General features: G+C 39.8%; 1 long non-coding RNA gene across 1 annotated transcript in view; it reads right to left on the bottom strand.

Moving 5' to 3' along the window:
- Window positions 1-7,872: 7,872 nt before the first annotated feature.
- Window positions 7,873-11,665, bottom strand: part of LOC148319833 (uncharacterized) — a 53,374-nt gene continuing 49,581 nt past the window's right edge. Inside the window, exon 4 of the long non-coding RNA XR_015839618.1 lies at window positions 7,873-9,274. This is a non-coding gene — a long non-coding RNA (uncharacterized LOC148319833). The remainder of the gene's footprint in view (window positions 9,275-11,665) is intronic.

Raw genomic sequence — 11,665 nt, 5'->3', positions numbered from 1 at the left:
CATAGAACAGATATTTGAATTTAATTTATAGGTGCTTACTGCTTGTGGCAGTCCACTACCAGTCGATTGATTGACTGACAACAGTCACCTCAGGGGAGGAGATTTAAAGCCAGGCATGGGCAATATAATGAATGAATCGTTAAGAATTCAGCAAATTGTTTAGAAAGGACTGTTGAATAATCATGTCTGTAAGAAATTGAGTAAAAAAGGAATACAATGTTTGGCTAAAACCAGGTGGCTCCAACAGCAGCTTTTGAGTCATTTTAAATTACAGTCAAAGTAACAACAGGGCAGCAATGGGAAATTGAGCAACATCCAGCAGACCAGCTCCATCATGTCTGGCTCGAGCTATGCCTTGACATGGCCCACTGCGAGATAACGACCATCACACCACATGCCCCGTGGACACACAGTGATTCAACAGCAATTGACTAGTCGAGCATCTCCGACGAAACCCAAAGAAATCCAAAACTAAATTTCAGTCAACGAATTATCAAATTATGTTTACATCGGCCCACTGTGGTTAACCGTAACTCCAGGGTGGCATTTGATGACATTTAAAACCCGTGCTTCACTGGATATATAATGTTTTGAAGGACCACTTTTCACTTTAACTTGAGTAATGTTAATCCAACAAGTAACCATACCCTTGACTACCATTTCCCACCTTAAGATAACAAATTTTTAGAAATTGTCATTTTAAAGCATAATTAATCTGGAACAGTAATTGTTAATCTTCCCCAATTTAGTCACAGGTTTGTCTTTAGCTTGTCCTTGCCTCCCTCAGGTAAAGTTGAACAGAAGAATAGCGGGTTCAGTCATGCAATAAAATTTGTAATTTTCACATTTGACCTCATTTGGCATTATTTTGACAGATGCTGCTTGAAGCCCAGAGGAGCTTTTACATCCATTCGTGTTTGTGGAAAAGCCAAAGTTTGTTTCATAAACCCGCACAAAGAGAAAAACAAAATCTTTTGACTGCGTGTAAAACATAATTTAGTCCTTTTGATTACTTTGTGGTCCCTTGGAACAATTGTTTGCAGAGTTTTACTTCAAACAAGTGCGTGTGGGATCAGCACAAGAGAGGTTGCTGCAAAGATCAATAACTCATTAGCTAAAGGCTATTAAAATACAAATGATACTTCTCTCCAACACAAAGCGATTCAGGCCAATTCTAATCAAAATGAGATCCATCCTCTGAGCTGGAAATTGGACAAGATAACTTTGGTCGCCATGTGCAGCGAGCAATAAAAAAGAAAAACAATGAGAGTGAAAATATTCAACAATTCGGGGGTGCTCTCACTATGGGCCACTATGGGGAATTAAACCGCAATTAAACCAGTGACATGAGATATGTGTTTTAGGAGGCTTCTATTTAAAATACTTGAGGAGGGGTCTTCTCAAATAGAAAGCCAGTGTAAAGAAAGAGAAGTAAATCAGCAGAAATAGGAAGACAGTCTTCTTTCGGAGTTGCTCCATCCGTCAAATAAACATACTCGAAACAGATCTATCCATCACAGCCATCTGTTGAATTCACATTCTTAGTATGTTTGACTTGTAACACTCAAGAGCTGGCACAATTGATGCGCCAGAATATAGTCGTAGCAATGTTTTCTAACGTCTTTAAATCAGTAAATAACGTCTACACAGACACGGGCGGAGATGTGTAGGTAAAGACAAATCGGCAATGAGATGACTTTCGAGTGGTATGACTGATTGAGCTGCCGGGGTGCTCGGAAGGTCAGCTTTGACTGGTTGCTGCTGTGGCAGCATTCCCAGCATTATTAAAGGGATATCTTCACATGTGAACCAAGGTTTAGCTACTGCAACTATGGCACTAGGCCAGGTTTAGTCCCAAACAGATGTCAGTCCATTCCAGACGAAATAAAAAAGTCAAGAAAAGAATAATTTTTCAATCTTGATTTAAATGATACAGCACTCTATTGTATGAAATCATAAAATGAATTATCGTAGGGATGACTTGGAGCCAGTCATCTTTGACTGTAACTCTGCATTTCCTTATGTCTGAGTTATTTCAGCCCATGGTGACAAGTGGTTCGGTGTTAACTAGTGATGGATGAATGAAGCTTCAAATCTGCTTCATGAACCAGTTGTAGTATTTTTGGACTCCAGTAGATGGCACTCTCCGTGCAACATTGGGCTGAAAGCACACTGACTTGCCATTTTTTAAACCCTTTATTTAAACCAACAGTGCCATCTACAGGACTCAAAAATACAACAAATGGTTCATGAAGCAAATTTGAAGCGTCATTTTCACATCACTGTTAGCCTCTCTGAGACCATTTTTTGGGGCGGGCTGTTCCAAGTTTTAAAGGTACTTTTTATCCAGGATGGTAATTCAGAAAAAAGTAATAACACTCAATTGAAATGACCAGAAAACAGATTTATTGTTGAAAATTCAGGATGATTGTTTGTCTTCCACAAGCACTTTCAATTCCATCACCACAAAACTGTGCAACCTAAAATGCAAAAACTTTAAATAAGGTAGGCTCCATCTTTATTTATTTTTTTTATTTATTTATTTTTTACCCCTGTCGCCATCAGAGTGCACGCTTATAGTGAGCGAACATGCAAATAAAAAATTAATTATGGACTAATGTGGCTAATCAAAATATTAACACTGAAGCACAATCAGTGTAAAGTCACGCTGAAAATTGTAAATGAAATTACTTGGAGAGTTTTAAAGATGGTATTGCGTTATATATTTCTTTATCAATTCTAATTCTTGCACCCACAAAACGTTATTATCTCCCCCAGTCTACCTCGTTTCTTGCCATTTTGCTATTTCCCCCTAATATGTCCTTATCATTTGCTCTTAAAATTTAGTACATATGGCCAATAATCATTTTGAAGGCAGGAATTACTAAAGAGATTTGTCTTTGCAATGCTGTGATTTCATGTCAGATTTTTTGTCAGTATTAAGGTTGGAGAAGACGAGACAGCATCCAGTGGGATACTTCCCATTAATTCTTGCATCCAAAGTGAAATATTAGGTCGTTATCCAAGCGTCCCAAAAACACAATGAAGTTTCAAATGATGACACCCCCACTACCTACCACCCACCACCACCACAGCCATTTTGATGTAAATTGGTAGGTAATGTGTTTCTAATGACAATAATGATGCTGCGGAACATTTTAGGTGTAAAACCCCTAAGGAGCCTCATTAGCAACACCTGTGTTTACCCACAATTGCAAAAAAGGCTGCTGGAGGGGGAAAAAAAAAAAGGTCTACAATTTCAACAGCTGGTGTAATGTTTCAAATACGGCTCAATGCTTTTTAAATCTACAATGGATTAAAAAAAAAAAAAAAAAAGTGAAGCAGAACTTTAATTCTCATAATGCGTCGATGCTCGTTGAGCCAAAAGTTTCAGAAAAGAAATATTTGTATGCTAAGTGTGATGTCGCACACCTCACTAGAACAAATTGCAGCCAGCATCCAACACACTCTGCATTTGCTTATTGCGACATCTTTCCCCACAGTGGGGAAATCACTTTTCTTCTCAGACTCGTGGCTGTTGATCAACTTTGTTGTCTGGGACTAAACTGGTGCCATGCATGAGTACATCTGGTACATGGCGCTTGACAAGAACTTGTACTGACTACATATTTGTCAGCTCAAATTGAAGACTCCAGTAAGTGAAACTACCCGGGCAAATAAAACAACAAAAACAGCAAGTGGATATTGAATGCTAGTAAAATGTTTTTGGAAAATGCTGCATTGTATTGACTGAGCAATTCAATAGTCAAGCTTATGAACTCTTTAGGATATTAATTTTATGTCTGGGCAGTAATATGCAGCAACTTTTCCTCACTAAACTTGGTCGTGACGCGCAGAGAATGTGGCCGAATGGTCAGCACAATACATCTGTCACAGTGACAGGGCCTGGTCGGGGAGGGGGAGTGCTCTTCATTAAAACAGATGGACCGAGAAAGTAGGAGGGAAACGTCAAGCTGAAAAATCTCTGTTGGGCGTCTCCTTTCTGCATCATCATATAGATTGAATACTGGAATACTAATTCGAATACAGCTTTAAGGAGCGGATATCTTACGGAATGATTTTGTGGCGTCGCCTCATGAGGGGTTACCACAATTGAGAGCACAGAGTTCAGTTTTAGCATTCTGTTGGAATTTTGTTAATTGGTCAAAAGGGTCGACAAGCTATCGCCAGTAAAATACGCTAAAAGGTCAATCCTAAATTTAAAAGGGTTGGTTTTATGCCGCATTTTATACCGTTTTATATGTTTACGTGTAAATATCAGTTTGACCTTCTCTGAAACCAAGAAGGAGAAAAGTCCATCCCATGCAGATTGAGACCACAGCCACATAAACACGCCGCATGGCCTTTCCTTCTCACGCAAAGTCCGTTTTAGCTCACTGAACCGGATTGAGGATTTTCAAAGTCAATTCTCAGATAACGTGTTTAAATATTTTTTGGGTGGGGATTTCAGGTTGGTCAACATAATGAGCAAATTTAATCGTGTTGTTCATGGTATTGTCAAACTTTATACCTGGATTGTTAGGGAGATATTCAAGCATGATTCAACACCCTTTTTCCCTTATTGTCGTTTGGGGAAATAGTTTTTATAATGCTTCTGATTGACAAAATCAGGATGCTACTCCAAGTTTGTGTTTCAATAACAGAAATAACAATACAAATAGAAAATAAAAATAAATGGAAAAGCCATAAAGAATACAGCGTCATGAATGTTTGAATGTAGAAAGCAGCAGCAATATGGAATAAGTTTCCGTGTCATTTTGAGTTCAGTGCGGAGATGGCTTGTGGACAGGAAGTGTTTCTGAGTCTGTCAGGTCAAAATGAAGCGATAGCACCTGCAAGAGGGCAACGGGTCAAAGACGTGGCGGGAGGGCTGAGTGTTGTCACCTGTGATTGACTCTTCTGAACAGCTGGACGAGGAGATGTTAAAGTGCAATCCAATATACTCCATTGTCATTGGATTTATTTATTTATATTGGTGTTTTTCTTTTTGTATGTATATCATTGTGAAGGTATGCATGCGTTTATTTATTTTTTTGCGTATGGACGCAGCGGCAAACAGCTCTCCCGTAACAGTTTCTTCCTGAGAGCCATCTCCAGGCAGAACTCTCACACATACCTATTGCATTGTAGAACAGCAACATAATGTGTTTTTATTCATCCAGTTTTGTATTTAATTCTATTTAATTATTGAATCTTTAATTAATCTATTTTAGATATTTCATTAATTTTTTGTTGTACTGCACTGGAGCGGGGAGCTCTCTAAACTCATTGCACACTGTGTATAATGACAATAAAGGGCATTCAGAGTCTGATTCAGATTCTTATTTATCCATACATTCATTTAAAATATAATTCCAGTGCAGTACAATACATTCCAAGGCCAGAGATCAGTGAGACTTCTTCATTGAAGAGGACTGACATAAGCCGAGATTGCCAGATTAATCATGGTTTGGAATAAAAGCAAGCGAGTCGATACGTGTGCTTTCACCAAAGTCCAATAACACTAGCAGGAAACAGCAGGAGTGACGCACAAATACACACGGGTGCGCAAACCCAAGTGCTGCAATAACCTGTCGCCTGTAATCTAATCTCAGTCGAGGCATGCTAATACATCACAATTACCACCCCAGTCTGGACGGTGCCATTAGAAAATACATTGTCTCCATTAGCTGAGAGAGTCAGCTGGAGTGTGTTTGCAGGGCGAGAGTGCGCGCCCTCGCGACGGTGGATTGTCTGTTTGAAGAGCGAGGCACTCTCAATCTCTCGTCAGACAATTTCATATCCAATTACACCTTCAATACATCACTGGGATGGCCGTGAGTATGCTAAGTCAATAATGGGCCAGATCACTTGTCTGGCATGCGGAGAGTCATTAGTGACATTAAGGTTCTTAGCACCCGTCTTACGGGAAGGCCAGAAACTCCATACAAATCCCAGTGGTTTGTATAAACGGACTAAAGGCCATGGGCATCACCTCTATACTCAGGACAGTTGTGATGCATCAGAAAAGCACATGCCGCAACACTTGCTGGCCTTCGCTAGAGAAGAATGAAATGGCACAAAAAGCCACCAAGACCACAAAGAGGTTATCCGGAGGGCACTTCGGAGAAATGAGAAGCAAAGAGGAGCAGGGCAAGCTGAAAAGATTAGCATCACCAAAAAGGACGTTGAAGAGAGGGAAAGGTAGGAGTTCATGTTACCCAGTATAGCAGCTAAAAATCTGACTCGTATTCTTGTACTACTTCAGTCTCCAATAAGTGTATTTTGAATCATATAAGAGATACTGTCTTAAAATGGTTACTGTGAAAATTTGTTGAGAATCAGCAAGTACAAATGAAGACCGACCTAAATGGTCGTGTTGCACCCTTCAACATGGACACACAACTTTAAGATGTGATTACTAGAACGCAAATTGTTGTTAAAGACCTTTATTAAATGGATAACGTAACCAAAAACTGTTTATGAGTTATTTAGTCATAAGTTCCTACCATTTTGTAGATTTCCACAATGTCTTAACATGATGTTGGTGAAATTGTTTATACGGCTCGCAGTCAGGCGATAAAAACCTCTGAAGGAACGTTTGCATGTTTTCCATGTGCCTGGGTGAGCTTTCTCTCTTCAATTTCACATTCCCAAAACATGCAGTCTCACCCAACATCAGCTAGCATATGCAACACATGACTCTAATGAGGACTTGTAGTACAGAAATTGGATAGGCAGGTGTGTTTTACCTGACTTGGTCCTGACTTGGTCATGGTTTACAGTACAGGTGTCAAAATAGTCTTCGAAGGCTACTATGTTGCATGTTTTAAACGTTTCCCACTTCTAACACACCTAATTCAAATGTTCAGGATAATTAACAGGCTCCTGCAGAGTTTGCCGATGAGGTCCGTAGGAGGAGGGAATATTGAAAACATACATGATCGTGTCCCTCAAGGACAACTGTGTTCTTGACTTTATCACTATGATCACTGACTATAAATATTGGTATTTTTCAGAAGAACTTTACCATTTCATTGGTTTAAGGTAGTGATCAACTCCCGTGCATTACAGCGTACATACAAATTGAAGTTACACTGGCGATACAGGACCAAAACACAGTCACAAACCAAGGACTGTCTTTGAATTCTTTCAATTCTGTGGACTGAGGAGGGTTCTGCATGACTCAACTAAAAAGTAACCAGAAAATTACACTGTACTTAACTGTATGTTGCCTAAAAGAAGAAAGTCTCTCCACGAAAGCCTTAAACAAACAATTTATATTGAAGACAGGCTCTTATTTTGAAATATTTACAATAGCATAGTACTCAATGAGTCATTACAAACCTAGTACATCTTGTTCTAGGCTGAGCTGACTCAAAAAGTGTTGCTGTCAGATTGTTACGCTACGGCTCCACCACCTTCCTGAGTGGAAGCGCCCACAGAGGAAAATGTTCACGGGGGAGGAAGAGTCTCAAGGATGTTCCTGTCTCTGCTAAGGAAGCAAGAAAGCTAAATAGCTCTGAAGGATGGAAGACGAAACAAGCAGCTGCTTATTTTCTGGACGATGGAAATGACCCTCTGGAGCGCGTCTCCTTTCTGGTGAGAAGCAGCTGACGCATCACGAGCGTAGCGGCAGAACAGCAGCAATTTTTCCACTCAGCCAAGTTGTTCTTATCTGATGATATTCAGTTTCTAAAGACATTTTTGGTTTCTTGCAACAAGGAATAACATGTGCATCTAGTTGTCTTTCTTCCTATAATCAGAACAGGCTAGCATCGTACAGAGATATGAATAACATATTCATGCTAATAGTGGCCACAAAACCAATACATTTCTTTTCACCAGTACACTTTGTGTATGTGGCACACGGAAACATCACCAAGCATAGATATTGCGTGGACAATTCACAGCGCTTATCACAGGCTAACGCTGTTAGCTAACAAATCTGTTGCTTGGAAGTGACTCACCCACCCTAACTTGGGCTATTATGTAAATGAGTGGGTGGTAGCGCAGAATACGAAAAGTTCACTGGGTTGTTTCATTTCACACTTACGTTCACCAAATATTACTATACAAGGGATTAAAGTTAGTTTTCAGTCACGTGTCCGTTGATGGACAACTTTGACGAATTGGCGGCATGGTGCCCATTTGATAAAAGGAGGTTTACCAAAGATAAACCTGCTGCAATGTGCCTGTTTTTCCTATTCTTTATATGCAGTATTATCATTTCTTTCTTCCTCTTAGCTCACTCAATTTTCTTCATTTTCCATCTGCTTGACGAAGATATATTTCTTCATATAGCACAAAGCAATAAGTTACATTTCCCCAGTGGCAGACAGCCAGACAAGCAAACAAAAAAAGCTCGTGTTTTTCTTTTATACAATACATTTCATAATTACATTTTTGTGATAGACACACTCCCATCAAAGGAATGAAAACAATTGCAACTGTGTTATTAAACTGCTGTGGATTTGTCCAAACTCATTTGCTGGGCTGCACCTGGCGTGTGTTTTTATCAAAACGGCTGATCGTCTCGGACCCCCCCCCCCAAAAAAAATAACGCACTGTTTGTGAATTCTAAGCAGAATCAGAGCAACAGTGCGTTAGAAGGGAGGAGAAAGATCAGACGCGTCGCTAAGGATGCAATTATCTGATCATTTCTTTAATGTGCGATGGAATACTATTTGATTAAGGAACTCGCACCTGTCTAATGGACTGTGAAAAGTTAATGAGACATTCTAACTAATCTATTTTAAGGAGAGTAGTGATTAGCTCTATTTACCATTGAAAAGAAACCCCAAAAAAACAAACACAATAAATCAATGTCAGTGTAGATTCTCAGACATCCAGGTCAAGCTAATCATTTTTTTTGCGTGATTAGCATTTTTTTTATTCAGCTGGACAGTTCTTAGTTTGACCTTTTAATTCAAAAGGGTTTTCTTTCAATTCTAAGGCTTCTGAAATTCTTCTTCATAAAACGTCTTGAATAACCAAGAGGAGTCCAGTTGCCTCGAAGAAAAATGATTGATGCCCCCAAAAAAATAAATGAATAAAATAAAAACTTCCCACTCACTCACTCCTCATATCTGTTTTGTCTCTGCATGCGCTGTCCGTCTCGTCTTTTTTGGCCTGGCTCCGTCTCGTCTGCGCTCGTCTTGTCTCACCTAGTTACGGCTTTTCCTTTCTTTGGCTTTCATTTGATTGTACAGCTCCTTCCCCGCAGCCTCCCGACATCAGTTTGAATTTGACTATGAATGGAAAACGGCGTGACCTGAAAGCAAATGATTAACGGACTGTGAGAGGAACTTTAACATAACCTCAACCAAGACAAAAATACACGTTAACATTTTCAATTTCCAATTCAGTGTTTATTTATATATGTAATTGTTTGATTGGATGTGACTATTCGCCTAAAGTTTGTTTTGCTTTTGTGAAGATGGAATTGAAGTTTGTTTTTGTGTGTCCCTGAAGTTTAAATAAACTCTTCTTTTGACATTTGCATTGAGCAAATGTCAATACAGCCTGAGACGTGACAGATTTGCTGAGTTTAATTTAGCTTTAATCCAATGTAGCAACTTCAAATTGGAGCAAACATCCATCCATTATCAGTACCGCTTCTCCTCACAAGGGTCGCGGGGGGTGCTGGAGCCTATCCCAGCTATCTTCGGGCATTAGGCGGGGTACACACCAAACTGGTTGCCAGTCAATTGAGACAAAGACACCATCCGTACTCACACACATACCTAGTGGCAACTTAGAGTGTCCAATCAACCTGCCATGCATGTTTTTGGAATGTGGGAGGAAACCGGAGTACCCGCAGGAAACCTACACAGGCACGAGGAGAACATGCAAACTCCACACAGGAAGGCCGGAGCCAGAATCGAACCCACGACTCTGCACTGCAAGGCCATCGTGCTAACCAGTGGCCCACCGGGCCGCCTGGAGCAAACAGAACAGACTAAAACCTGGTAAGATGCTAAAAAAGATATTAGGAATAATAAATATTTAATATTAATAGATATTAAAGAAAGGAAAAGAAATATAGATTGCTGATTTTCACTGTTGCCATCTCTTGTCAAATCCATTCAGCCACTAACAAGTCTCCCCTTTGCGAGGGTCACCTTGACTGTTTTTTGTAATAAAGGACATTCCCACAAGGTTTTTCAGAAAATTCCTGGCAGGTTTCTTGTCTGAACAAATTGATTGTAAGCATGCACACTTTCCATCCAGCTATTGAATAGCTGCTATTCCATTAGGTTCTTCTTGAATGACAACACAATTAGCACTAAGAATCAAGTCTCACAAGGTGATGGTATGAAAATGAGTAAAATTTCTAGAACTCATTCCGATTTTGTGTTACCCACCACCCAATCTCCCGAGGCAATTCTAAAAGAGGGCATGAAGGAATAATCTCTAGTTTTTTTGGACCTTTGGGGGTTTCTGTTAAAATAGTGTTGAACGCTCCAAGGACTGCAGGTTGACGAATGTTCGCTCAGTAAATTGTCCATGAAGGACGATTGGAGAGCAAGAGAGATGGACGGAAGAATGGGAACATTGAGAGAGAGAGTATGCTCTGACAAGTCGATGGAAGAAATGTCAAAACGTTAGCTCTGAGAGCACACTGAAACATACGAGAGGAATGACAAAAAAGGGGAAGAATGAATAAGGAACATTGGAGGTGTTGAATGAAAAAAAGGCTGCATGGGGGGGGGGGGGGGGGGTTTATGAGTGCCTGACACATCTTCCCCCTTCTTCAATTTGGGCTTGTGCTGCCTTCAAGGCCCTTGTCATGAAAAGGTGTGAATCCAGAGGAAAACGGGGAATTGAGAGCCCCAGGGACATGCAGGAGAAGTAGAAAAATTCAAGCGTGAAACTCACCCCCGCCCAACTTGTAAAGTTTTGGACCTAAAACTGCCAGACTGTGAGAAGTTGACAAGCAGGACTTTGCTGTGTGATTGGATAATGAAATATTCACGAACATTGGTCTTCGCAAAGCATGAAAGTAGTAGTAGGAGTTTGATTCACTTGAGGATCCTGTTCTGAAACATGACAGTACACATGATTTTGCATTCGCTGTTAGCTGGTATGCATTTTGGCATTTGTGTCAGTGACCATAGTTGCCCATTCATTTAGCCAAATGGAGGCCTATATTTTTACCAATTTGTTAAGTTAAAGTAAAATCACTAGCTTGTGAGTGATCATGTCAGACTAAATTCCTTGTTTTTTCCAGACCAGAAAAAAAAGAACATGCGGTATTACCCTAGTCCAAAAGGATATTTACATCGGCTTCCGGTAAGTTGTAGTATGGATTTTAAAATTCTACTACTTGAATAAATGACAGTATGCTTTGGGTCTAAATTCCTTAAACAAATGCTGATTGAATATAAATCCATTCATGCCGTGAAGTTTGCCGCGCCGGTCAATCAATGGAGCCTCGGTTTCAAAGCAAACATGATGAAGCAGCATTTAGCATCAAGTATAAATGCTTTTAAATCGAGGGTAAAACATGCCATTTTCAGCATTTTGAAAGTCAATTTCAGTTTGACAAATTTATCTTTTGGTTTTGAATGTCTTTAAATTTTCTGTTTGTGAACATGTTTAAATGTTGCCATTGCAAGTTCTTTTAGTAATTATAATAAGCTACTTTTGTTCTCTTTGCTCT

Source organism: Idiotropiscis lumnitzeri, chromosome 17 (assembly GCF_059441095.1).
Source record: "Idiotropiscis lumnitzeri isolate Australia: NSW breed Sydney's pygmy pipehorse chromosome 17, RoL_Ilum_1.0, whole genome shotgun sequence".
Lineage (NCBI taxonomy): Eukaryota > Metazoa > Chordata > Actinopteri > Syngnathiformes > Syngnathidae > Idiotropiscis > Idiotropiscis lumnitzeri.
This window is presented reverse-complemented; position numbering and strand designations above follow the sequence as displayed.